Source organism: Molothrus ater, chromosome 37, assembly GCF_012460135.2.
Source record: "Molothrus ater isolate BHLD 08-10-18 breed brown headed cowbird chromosome 37, BPBGC_Mater_1.1, whole genome shotgun sequence".
In the NCBI taxonomy this organism is placed as follows: Eukaryota; Metazoa; Chordata; class Aves; order Passeriformes; family Icteridae; genus Molothrus; species Molothrus ater.
In genome coordinates, this window is record NC_071664.1 from 299,392 (window position 1) to 312,510 (window position 13,119).

General features: G+C 50.4%; 1 pseudogene; it reads left to right on the top strand.

Moving 5' to 3' along the window:
* LOC118700806 (zinc finger protein 850-like) overlaps positions 1-13,119 on the top strand; it is a 105,514-nt pseudogene that overhangs the window by 50,557 nt on the left and 41,838 nt on the right.

The window sequence follows — 13,119 nt, forward strand, 5'->3', positions numbered from 1 at the left end:
GACCCTGGAGAGGAGAGCACTCAATAGAGGCAGAATCCCCAGAAGTCCAAAGTGGAGAGACCAGAGAGGGGCAATTCATGGGGAGCTCTTTTTTGAAATAATCATGAGACATTCAAGTCTTGGAAGGCTTAGTGATGGCATTTCTGAGGATTTTACCAACTCAATTTTTGTGGTGTGGAGGTTTTTTTCGGCAGAATCTTGGCGGTCTGGAGATTTTTATGGACACAAAATGTCTGGTGACTTCTAGAGATGGGTAGGTGCAGGTGTAATGCCCATCAAAATGCTCTCATACCTTCTTTTTCTCTTGGAAATAGGATTTCTCATTTCCAAACCTCAGCCCAGTCTCTGGACCCTGTCTCTGGGAACACCAACTGTTGATTAATTTTATCAGTCATCCAGTGAGGCTCAATGGCCCATTAACAGAAGATATCTCCCTGAAAGGGAGGATTGTCAATGGGGCTCAATGGCCCATTGACAGAAGATATCTCCCTGGAGGGATGATGGGTTGTGGAAGAGATAAAAATAAACTGCCCCACCTGGTTTTAACAGCTTGCCCATTAATAGAGAATATCTGCCCTGGAGTTAGGAGGGATGGATCATGGAAGGGATAAAGAACACTGCTCCACCTGGTTTCAACAGATGGTGATAAAATACATACTGCTGGTTACATCTTGCATTGCAACATAAGACAAGATGGACATGGACCAGGGGTTGATGCCAGGCACGGTGGACACCAGGACAGAGGTGACACAGAGACACTGGGGACATGGTCCAGAGGGTGACAGCAGGCAGCAGGGACACCGTATCGAGGTGACACCAGTGGGTGTTCCTAGAGACAGGGTCCACAGACTGCGCTGAGGTTTGGATATGAGAAATCCTATTTCCAAGAGAAAACAGGCCTCTGGGACTCCCCCTTCTCTGTGCTGCTGGGGGTTCTCCGCAGCCCCCGGGGGTTCCCCGGCTCCCCCTCTCTGGGCTCCCCCTTAGCAATTCCGGGGCTCTTGGAGTCCCAGCGCTCCCGTTTCCCCTGACTCTGCTCCAGGCCGTGGGGAGCTCCAGGGCTTCCCCCTCACCAGGGTGTTCCCCTCTCCGGGCTGAATCCTGGCGGTCTCCTCTTTCTGGGCTGCACACTTCGGTGTCCCAGTGTTCTCCCCTCTCCTGCCCTTCCCCACGATAAAACAACCCCCCGGGACACCCCCAAAATCTCCCCAAAGGCCATTTGGGGCTTCGCTTTGGAGTCCTTTGAGCTCCAAAACTCCCCCAGCCCCCTAAAAATACCCTCCCACAGAGCCCCCAGGATATTTGGGTGAGCTCCCCCTCTGCGGTCACCTGAGATATGGGGGGGAAATGTCCCAGGGCCCGGGAGGGCTGCGGACACAGCAAGGGCTGGAGTGTGTGGTCCCTCCAGTGCCACTTCCCGCTCCTCCTCCTCTATCCCAGCTCTTCCTCCCACTCCTCCTCCACGCCTCCTCCTCATCCTCCTTCTCTTGTTCCCTCCAGCCCTTGTCCCGCTGCTTCTCCCTCCCCGCTCCACCATCCCATTCCTCCTGCCCCAGTCCCGCAGCCCTTGTTTCCCGTGGCAGGAGCGGGGATGGAGCCGGGACAGGTCGGGATGGGCAGCGCGGGGCTCTCGGCTGCTCCCACCCGCTGGGGCCGGGGGAAACCGGCCCGGGGAGAAGGAGAGGCAAACTGGGAAAACTGGGGGCTGCAGATCCACACTGGGGCTTGTTGGGGACCCTGCTTGAGGCCTTCCAGCCCCTGGGGCTCCTGTCGGGCGATCTGGGAAGGGGGAACACAGAGAGGGCTGGGGGATGCCCGGAGTGGCATGGCTGGGAGGAACTGGGCTGTACTGGGATCATCCAGGGATCATTTTGGAAGTGAGTAGGAACCTGCCGGGCCAATTGAGACCATATTGGGGGCTAATGGGATATACTGGGAATGGCTGGGATCATTCTGAGAGTGAGTGGGAGCTGCTGTGAGCAACTGGGAGCACGCTGGGAGCAAATGACATCATACTGGGACTGATTGTGTTGATGTAGCTGGAGGCAGCTGGGACCATACTGGGATGGATTGGAAGCAACTAGGATTATACTTGGACCATACTGGGAATGGTGGTACATGACTTGGATCGTACTGGAGGTTACTGGGATCATACTGCTGTTAAAAGGGAGCAACTGGGATCACACTTTGGGCTACTGAGAGCAATGGAGAGTGTCTGAGGTTGGAAATGCAAGATGTGGGTGGGGGTGTGTATTCTATTGCTATCTGGTAGAGGTGGGGCAGTTATCTTCTGTTAACTGGGCAGTTTTCTTTATCTCTTCCACAACCCCTCCAAGGAGATATCTTCTGTTAACGGGCCATTAAGCCCCATTGACAATCCTCCCTTTCAGGGAGATATCTTCCTTTAATGGGCCATTGAGCCTCACTGCATGACTGATAAAATTACATCATCCCATTGTGAGATGCCCCACCCAGGGGGAGGAGCAAAGCATCCCTACCTGCATATAATCAGAGATTTGGAACACCACAGTCAGGCTTTTCCCACTGGATTCCCAGAGGAGCAGCTTTTCTTCTCCACTGGATTCCCAGAGGAGCAGCTTTTCTTCTCCACTGGATTCACCAAGGAAGACCAGACCTATCTATACCACCACTGGACCTTTGGAGGAAAACTACACCCTTCTGCAGGATCACTGCTTCAAAAGAACCACATCTGCCACACCAGGAGGACAGCAGAGACCATTTAATTGGACTAACAGGCTGTCGGGTTGGATTCTGACTCTGTCAGTGGTTTTTCTGTACTACTGCATTTTCATTTTATTTTTCCTAGCAAAGAACTGTTATTCCTTTTTCCATATCTTTCCCTGAGTGCCCCTTAATTTCAAAATTATAGTAATTTGGAGGGAGGGGGTTTACATTTTCAATTTTAAGGGAGGCTCTGCCTTCCTTAGCAGACACCTGTTTTTCAAACCAAGACAGGCAGCGGGACCATGAAACCCAACGCGTTCAGCCCTTGTTTTTCCCCAAACCAGGATTTCCCATTCCCAAACCTTGGCCCGATGCAGGAGAAGGAGGCTATAAGGAAGAGGAAGATGGCCCGGGAGCCTCAGGCAGGTGAGGAGGAAGTCAGTGCCCCTTTCCCCCTCTCTCCTGCTCCATCTCCCAGCCCAGCACAGCCCCCGGCTGCAGGACAACCCTGCTGCCAAAGCTGTCCTGCTGGGGACGCACTGGGGGCATCTCCTTGCCCTTCCCTGTGGCACGGAGGCAAATCCCATCCTCTCCTTGTCCTTCCTCCCCCAGACCAGGAGCTGATGATGGAGAGCAGGGAGGATGAGTCAACACAGCAGAACCTCGTGGAAGAGGCCGTTTTGAGTGGCTCCACAGCACAGGAATCCAATTGGGAGGAAAAACCTCGGAGATCCCTCACAAGGAGGGACTGCAAACGCAGATCACGGGGATCTGAGGAGGAAAGACCCTCCCTGGGCTGGGGAGGTGGCCGGAGCTCAGAGCTGAGGGTCCATGAGCAGCTTCAGTGTAAGGAGAAACCCCACAAGTGCTTGAAATGTGGGAAGAGCTTTAGCCAGAGATCCAACCTGCTGTGCCACATGAGAATCCACACAGGGGAGAGGCCCTATATATGTGAGGAGTGTGGGAAGAGCTTCAGCCAGAGATCCAACCTGCTGCGCCACATGAGAATCCACACGGGGGAGAGGCCCTATATATGTGAGGAGTGTGGGAAGAGATTCAGCCAGAGATTCAACTTGACTGTCCACCTGAGGAGCCACACCGAGGAGAGGCCTTACAAGTGTGGGGAGTGTGAGAAGAGCTTCAGCCGGACATGCCACCTGATCGTCCACATGAGGAGGCACACCGGGGAGAGGCCCTACCAGTGTGATAAATGCAGAAAGGGGTTTCAGACCAGCTCTGATCTCCTCAGGCACCAGCGCACTCACACAGAGGAGAGACCCTTCCTCTGCCCTGACTGTGGGAAAGGCTTCAAGCACAACTCCTCCCTTGTCAGCCACCAGCGCATGCACACCCGGGAGAGGCCCTATGAGTGTCCTGAGTGTGGGAAGAGATTCACCCAGAAGTCGAACCTGATTGTCCACAAGAGGATCCACACTGGCGAAAGGCCCTATGAGTGTGGGCAGTGTGGGAAGAGCTTCTGCCAGCGCTCCCACCTGATCTACCACCAGAGGAGCCACACAGGGGAGAAGCCCTATGAATGTGATCAATGCAGGAAGAGGTTTCAGAGCAGCTCTCATCTTATCAGGCACCAGCGGATTCACACGGACGAGCGGCCCTTTTGCTGCCCTGACTGCGGGAAGGGCTTCAGGGACAGCTCCACCCTCGTGACCCACCGGCGCATCCACACCGGGGAGAGGCCCTATGAGTGTCCCGAGTGTGGGAAGAGCTTCTCACAGAGCTCTATCTTGAGCAGACACCAGCAGAGCCAGTACTAAGGAAGCCCTGCAAGTGTCCTGCATGCAGGGAGAGTTTCCTGTGCTCCTCCAGCTCCATCCCCCATGGGATCCACACTGGATGATCCCCAGCGCGTGCCGGTGGGCAGAGGCCTGGTGACCCATGGTGCCGGTGATCCATGTTGGGAAGACACCTGGCTGGGGGGCTCCGCATCCTCCTGGCTCCCCATGGGCACCTGCACACATCCACAGAACAACATCAGAAATCCCTTGTGGAGAGCAGATTGGCCAACTTCTGACTGTAGAAAAATCTCACCTTTTTCATCATCTAGTGGCATTGAGGAATACTGGATAGCCTTGCAGGTCTTCTCCAACATAAATCCATTGTTTTAGTTCTCCATGGCCCATGACTGTCTTTCACAGCCAAATGAGGACAGACTGGGGAAAAACCCCTGATTTTGGAGACAGTGGGATGGAAACCCCTCCAAAAAAGGTTCTTCCCACCCACCCAAGCACATGGATGCTCTGCTGGCAGGGACATGTAAATAATTTTGTTTTGGCCTTGATTTTTATTTCCTTTCTGTTCATCCCTTTGAAACTCCTGAAAGTGGGGTAAAAATAAAGACATTGAACTAAGGCATGGATGGGGGCATGGGAGGACAATGACATGGGTGGGGACAAGGGGGGACATGGAAATAGCTGGGGACATGGGAGGACACAGACATGGAGCGTGACATGGGGGTGATGCCCTAAGTTTTAGCTTTCATATTTTTCAGATTCTATACTGCCTTGGTGTGTAACTCTGAACTTTGTATTAATTGTTAGTAAGTTCTCTTCACAGGGTAGTTAGACAAAACGATCCTTTTCCAGCTTAAGAATCCAAGGACAACTGTTACAGGCTCAGGCCCAAAAAGCATAAACAGTGAGTTGAAGGGAGAAGACAAGGAGGATGGGACTTTGTTGTATTGCACTAAATAGTTTATTTAGTAGTTGTTCTGCACTGGGTAACAGGATTTTTGTACTGCGTATGGTATGTCATGTAGATTATTCCCCCTTCCTTATCACATGGTTTCTCCCCATGCACTGCTTTCTACATACCTGGTGGTCTGCCCCATAGATACCCCTCCCCTCGCCCCTCTCCAATGGCATCCCATTGGCCACGGTCCTCTTTCCCCGCCCCCTTTCCCCTGGGGGATAAAACCCCACTGCAGGTAAAGGTTTGGCCTCTTTTGCCACCTGGGTGGTCGCTGCGGCCAGCAGTGTCCCATCACAAGCCAATAAACAGGATACTCGTCCCCACGTGCTGGAAGAGCGCTCCTCGTCTTTTATCTTCAGTCCATGCAGGTCCATGTGGGCTTGGGGTCCAGCTAGCTGGATTGGACCCATACAAAGCCCAGAGAACCACGGATTATTGCAGGTGGCGCCCACGTGTTCGTCTCCCATGACGGCCAGGAAGTAGCTGGTAATTCCACGAGTGGATTACGTTAGCTTTTGGACTTCCACCTTCCTCTGACTTCTTTGTTGTGTTTTTGTCGACAAGAAGGCTAGAGGGTGGGATCGTGACCCCGCCGAGCCCAAGGCGGGCCGATCCCGGACAAGGACTTCTTTACACTTGTCCCAGCCAGCCAAGTCCCCAAGTGGGGTGAGTATTCCCCACACGTCTTAGGGGCACCCCAGGGGGCCTCAGAGGGTGGGGGTAGCTCCCAGTGCAGGAAAATCTCCGGTCCTGAAGACCGTTTGCGTTTCCCATGCGGCAGCGCAGGCGGGGTGGCTCCGGCACTCTGACAATGCTTGCGCGCTGTTTTGGGGTAGCGGGGTCCCAGCGGCATGTTCCCGCGCTAAACCCGGTGCTGGTGCAGGTTCCAGGGCTGGGGCAGCGCGGGCGGTGGCAGAGTGTCTGCAGCTTGCGTTTTTGCCCAGAGCGGACATGCCTGGGCAGCGGCAGGATCTGGCAGGCGGCGCGGACCCACTCCAGCCGCCCATGCGGCATCCACGTGGTCGGGGGGCTGGCAGCTGTTGTTTGCCATTTTAAAAGCCGCGCGGTCTCTACGCAAGCAGCTTGTCTCTCCCCCGGGGAGAAGGGGCGGGGAAGAGGCTGCCCGGATTTTCCTGGATTGGCTGTGGACTCAGTGCTTTCAGTTTTGTTTGTGCTCACTGTAAAGAAGGTAGATTTACGTGCTGCAGGAAGCAGATATGGGTGCTAAGTTTTGTGCGGCACAGAGGAGCGTTTATACCCTAATTTTAGAAACCCTAAGTAGTGGAAATGTTACGGTTTCCAAAGCAGTTTTGAAACGGTTTGTTCACTGGATATCTTTTCATTTCCCTCAGTTTATCCAGCAGAATGTTAATTCTGTCTCTGCCTGGGATAAAATTGGAGCCTTGTTAACAGCTAAAGTGGAACAGGGAGATGGGACGGTGTCTCAATTTTCCCCTGTGTTCCTGGTGATTTGGAAAGAAGTCCTGAAGAGGGATTTGAAAGGACAGTCAGAGCAAATCTCCCCTCCTGCGGCTTCCCCTACCCCTCTCCCTAAACCCTCTGCCCCTGAACTGAGAGAGAGCAGCGAGGCTTTCCGGCAATTTCAGGGAACCTGGCACTGCCACTGCTCCCCTGGCTTCCCACCTCTCTCCCAGTACCCTGGCCCTGGCAGTTGTGCTCAGGCTGACAGAGAACCTTCCCTGCACCCCTCAAACCTAGCTCCTGTTACCCCGAAGTCCTGTTCTAACGCCCCCATTCCCAAAATGGCTGTGACCACAAGGTTGGCATTCAGGAAGCTGCTGACCGCATGGCCGGAGCCCAAAATGGCGGCATCCACGTGTTTCAGCCCTCCACCTACCCTTCTTCTCCCCACAATCCCTTTTGCCCACCTGTCCCCTCCCCTGACCCCTTCCGGTCCCACAACCTCTTCCTTCCCTTGGACGCTCTTCCCCTTGCCTTTGTGTCCCCGCCCCCTTACATCATGCTGTGTCCCCGCCCCCTTGCATCATCCTGTGACCCCGCCCCTGGTTCCCATGGTTTCCCTGCCTCCCTGCCTGTTCTCCATCCCAGTCTCCATGGGGGTGGGGTGAAGGGTGTTTCCCCGCCTGCTTCCCAAGGCAGTGGGGCTGGAAGAGGGGGGGTGGTCCCCCTGCCCGGTCCCATGAGGGTGGGGCTGAAGGGAGAAATCCTGGGGTCCAAAACAGGAAGGAAGAAGTCATCCCCTTGGTAGCCCCTGTTCAATACACAGGTGGTAGGGCTGGTCCTAGATCCTACCAGCCCTTCTCATATCACTCAAAATGTGAGTTATGTAAAAGTCAATTCGAATTTGGGACAAATAGTGAAATTTTTAGAAGCATGATGAGAGCTACATTAACATCCCTTGAATTTGTTCCTGCTGACATTGTAGATCTTTTCCAGTGCCTGCTTACCCAATCAGAGTTCCATCTATGGGAAAGCTCCTGGAAGAGATCTCTCAGGGATCTCATGGAAGAACTTAAGCAAACCCCTCAGGGTGCCAAAGATTTAGAGAATAATAACATTACCTATGAACATCTGTGCGGCAAAGGGGAGTGGGCTAAGCCTGAGGACCAAGCTCAGGTGCTGTCAAAATTCTTTCTAGATAAGATTTCAAAGGCTGCAGATAAGGCTTTTAACCAGCTACCAACTGCTGAAGCTAGTGGTAGTTTCCTTGACATTAAACAGTCTCCTTCAGAAAGTTTCTTGCAGTTTGTGGACTGGCTCCGTGCACAGGTTGAGAGACAAGTATGGGACTCCGAGACACAGATGGAGATAGTGAAAGAGATGGCACAGAGGAATGCCAATGAAGTCTGCAGCAGGGTGCTCCTGGGACTGCATCTCAACCCCTCACCTACACTAGCAGAGATGATGGAAGCCTGTGCTAGGAAGGCAGAAATGTTTGCTGCGTGGGAGGTGTGGTCAAGGCCGACAAACCCAGAGACTATGGCAGCTGTATCTCCAGGAGTGAGGAGGCAACCGATGTCACCAGAACAACTTCAACATGTCATTTGCTTCATATGCAAAAAACCAGGACACTTTGCCCAGGACTGCCCCCAAAGCCAGCAACAAAAGCACCCTTCACACCAAAAAACCCTGATGCCAGCGCGCACCCGCCCCGCACCACGACATAAATGCAGCGGGCTTCCCTGAAGGGGAAACCTCCCTCAAAACAGAAAATGGGGAGGAAGGGAAGCGGGGTACAGGAATACAAAATAACAATTTACAGGATAAAATCTGGTGGCCTCACAAGCATTTCAAGCTTGTGTCCACCAAAGCTTTTGCTTTCAGGTCTACCCAGTGGACGGTCATTGGAGTGGACCTGCCAGAGGACTTGCAGAGCTTGACAAAAGATCACACAAGATTGGACAGTGAGTACATTGTTATTGGGGACACTGCACACACACCCATGGAGATTGAGGTGGCTCCCATGACCATCAAAGGGGACATACCTAACTTCGTTCTCCTGATGCGCTGTCCACAGCCACCCTTCTATTTGGCCAAGGGGCAAATCATCGCCCAGGCCATTCCTGTTCCACCAGAAATTTCAGTAGATGACAAGGCACCAGGTGTATACTGAGCAGAAGTGTTTGGCGAGGACAAACCCATTATGGGTTGCAACCAAATCCGTGGAACAGAACATCTCCACGTGGAAGGGTTGCTTGACCCAGGGGCAGATGTGACAATCATACCTGAAAGGTTGTGGCCGTCACATTGGGACTTGCAGCCCGTGGCTGGTCAAATCCAAGGTGTAGGAGGATTCACATTGGCAAAGATATCAAAGAGCATTGTGCAAATTGAGGGACCAGATGGAAAATTGGCCAGTGTCCGTCCATTTGTTACTAATTACAAAGCTCCCTCGTGGGGTAGAGACACCAAGTCCCACTGGGGGGTCAAATTGGTCATCCCTAAGACACCGCAGGATTTTTTAAGCGGTCACTGTTGAGCTTCTGGTCCACAAGTTAACATGGCTGAAAAATGACCCAGTCTGGGTAAAACAGTGGCCAGTCAGTGATGAAAAGATAGAGGCGCTCGAGTAGCTTGTGGCAGAACAATTGGCTAAAGGACACATTGAAGAGACATCTAGCTGCTGGAATTCCCCGGTCTTTGTAATAAAAAAGCCAGGGAAGGATAAGTGGCGGCTTCTCCATGATTTAAGAGAAATAAACAAAAGAATTGTGGACATGGGGTCTCTCCAGCCAGGGATGCCATCCCCAATGATGCTCCCCCAAAACTGTCAATTGGCTGTCCTAGACATCAAGGACTGTTTCTTCCATATTCCCCTACACCCGGAGGATGCACCACGGTTTGCCTTCTCGGTTCCCACCACCAACCAAAAAGCCCCAATGAAGTGCTACCACTGGAAAGTATTGCCTCAGGGGATGAAATGCAGTCCATCCATCTGCCAGGGGTACGTGGCTTCATTGCTGTCCCCAGTGCGCACCCAGAAAAAAGAGGCAATCATGCTACACTACATGGATGATGTGCTTGTGTGTGCCCCCAATGACACAATACTCCAAGACACACTTGACCTAGTGGTTAAAGTTTTAACCTCTGCTGGATTCCAGCTGCAGGAAAACAAGGTTCAGAGGATGCCACCTTGGAATTACCTGGGCTTGCAAATCACTATACAGACCATTGTTCCGCAGAAATTGGAAATTAAGACTGATCCCAAAACCCTAGCAGATCTCCATTCCTTGTGTCTTTGAACTGGGTCAGGCCTTGGCTGGGTCTCACCAACAAGGACCTAGCTCCCCTTCTCAATTTACTGAAGGGAGAGAGAGAGCTAGCCTCTCCCAGGGAACTGACCCCAGAGGCAAAAACTGCCCTCCAAAAAGTGCAGAAGGCTTTGGCTGAGAGGCAGGCTCATCGTTATAAGCCCGAGTTGCCTTGCGAATTCATTGTTTTGGGGAAGTTACCACATACACACAGGTTGATATTCCAGTGGTTTGAAGTACAAAAGGATCCACTTCTAATCATAGAGTGGGTTTTCCTCTCCCATCAGCGATCCAAAACCATCACACAGCCACAGGAGCTGATAGTTCAGCTGATCTGGAAGGCCAGGTTAAGATTGCGTGAGCTGGCCGGTTGTGACTTTGAATGTATTCACCTTCCAGTCCACCTTGCTAAGGAGGTAAAGAGCTCTCCTGAGAGGCTGACCAAAAAGAGTTTCAACGACAGCCCCTCGGGTGATCCCAGCTGCAGACCCTGCCTTTGGAGCACCCGGACCCTGAGCTGTGCCAAGCCCCTCGGGTGATCCCGGCTGCAGACCCCGCTTTTGGATCACCCAGACCCGGAGCTGTGCCGATCCCCTCGGGCGATTCCCCCTGCAGACCCCGCCTTTGGATCACCCAGACCTTGAGCTGTGCCGAGCCCCTCGGGTGATTCCCCCTGCAGACCCCGCCTTTGGAACACCCAGACCCGGAGCTGTGCCGAGCCCCTCGGGTGATTCCCCTGCAGACCCCGCCTTTGGAGCACCCAGACCCGGAGTTGTGCCGATCCCCTTGGGCGATTCCCCCTGCAGACCCCGCCTTTGGAGCACCCAGACCCGGAGCTGTGCTGAGTCCCCCATCCTGACCTGAGCTCCGTTCCCTTGGTAACTACAGCTCCGGCTGCTCAGGGGAACTCTCTAAAGGAATCACCTCATCGAAACACTAAAAGTTCAGTTAAAAGAAAGCCCTCTCCTGATTCATCCTAAAAATATGGGAGAAAGGCTATAGAAGATAAAAATCCCAAAAGAATGGGATAAAGGGATTAGTCTATTTCCATTAAGAGAGCTTCTCATAGGAAGGGACGGACCAGAGTTTGTAAATGCTCCTTTGACTTCGTCTGAGGTCTGAAATTTTAAGAAATAAATAAAAGGGATTTTTAGAGGATTCCATAGGCATAGCTAAACAATTAGACCAATTTTTAGGTCCAAACATTTATACTTGAGAAGAAATGCAGTCTGTAATGAAAATAATATTTTTCTCAAGAAGAAAGGTAATTAATCAGAGCAACTGAAATAAAAGCTTAGGAAAAAGATAATCCACGGGGACCCCCAGAGAAGACAAAATGTCAACTGTACCTCCTAAATAAAGTTAAAATATTGAGGAGGGGTGTAAACACATGAATAATTATCGTAATTACATAACCAAGGGAATAAATGAGACAGCATATCAAAGGCGAAATGCAAAAACAAAAGGTTTTTGAGGGACAGCTTTTAGAGGAGAAAGAAGAAACTCCAATTAAATAGATAAACAAACTTAAGAGAAATAGGAAAATGGTCCTAAGTAAGCCGAAGATCTGAAAATCTTTAAAGAGATGGGCACAGAGGAGGAATAGGGAGGTCATAAGCTCTAAGTTTTTTTTTTTTTTGAGGGACAAATACCATCTGGAGCCTGTGATAACTTTAAAAGTGGGTCCCCAAGAAGAAGAATTAGAATTTGTAATAGACACAGGGGCAGAGAGAACCTGCCTGTTATATGTTCCAAAAAGTTACAGTGTGAGCAAACATATAGTGAAAGTAACAGAAGCAAAAAGAGAAAGTTTTACATTTCTAGTCATTAAAGATGTGGTAATTGAGAGAAGAAACTAGAATTTGGATGAGAGATGTCTTATTGGTCCCAGGGGCAGGTAGCAATTTATTGGGAAGAGTCTTACAAGTGCAATTAAGAATAGGAGTTATATCAGAAAATGGGAAAATGACAGCTAGGGTTTTAAAATTAGGCCAAGAAGATGAAGGAAAAAAAATCAACAAAGAAGTTTGGGCTGGAGAAGGAGATAGGAGAGGATTAAATATCAACCCCATAAGGGTTACAACTGAGAGAGAAGATTGTCCCATACTTGTACGTCAGTATCCTGTATCTTTAGAGGGACAGGAAGGTTTGAAGCCAGTAATAGAAGGACTAATAAAGGATGGGGCATTAGAACCTTGTATGTCTCCTCATAATATCCCTATTCCCCCAGTAAAGTCTGATGGGAGTTATAGACTAGTACAAGATTTAAGGGAGGTTAATAAAAGAACTCAGACTCACTACCCAGTGGTAAAATATCTTAGACACTTAATAAATAAAAGTAGCTGGAAACCCAACCATGAGAAAATTGCAAGAATTTTATTCCTTCTCCCTCCCTCTTCAAAGAGGGAGATCAGAAAATTACCTAGATTATTGAAATATTATAGATTATAGATTGAGGGATACACACAGGTAGCAAAATTTGTGTATGAAAAAAATTGACAGAAGGAGATGATATAAAACAGACCAAAGAAGATATTGTTAAATTAAAAGAGTTAAGTTAAAACTAGCCTAAGTACTAGCTTTAAGCTTACCCTTGTTTGAAAAATCCTTTATCATTTATACATAAATACAGAAAATGGAGTAGCTAATAAAATTTTAATTCAGGAGTGAAGAAGAGTAAAAAATATCTAGTAGCTTATATATCAAAAGATGTTAGACCCAGTTAGCCACAGCTAGCCAGTATGTATTTAAGTTATAATAGCTACTGCAATCCTAGTAAAAGAAAGTTCTAAGCTTACTTTTAGAAGTAAATTAGTTAAGTTCACCTCGCACCATCTGAGGTGTGTTGAATCAAAAAAAAAAAAAAGGCAAGAAGGAAAGAAAGAGAGAAGTTGAAGTAGGGAGGTGGTTAGCAAACTCTGAGATGTTAGAATGTGAGGGATGACATCTTGGTGCTAGAAGAGAGCAGGAGTGTGAATGGGGGTTTTTTGCA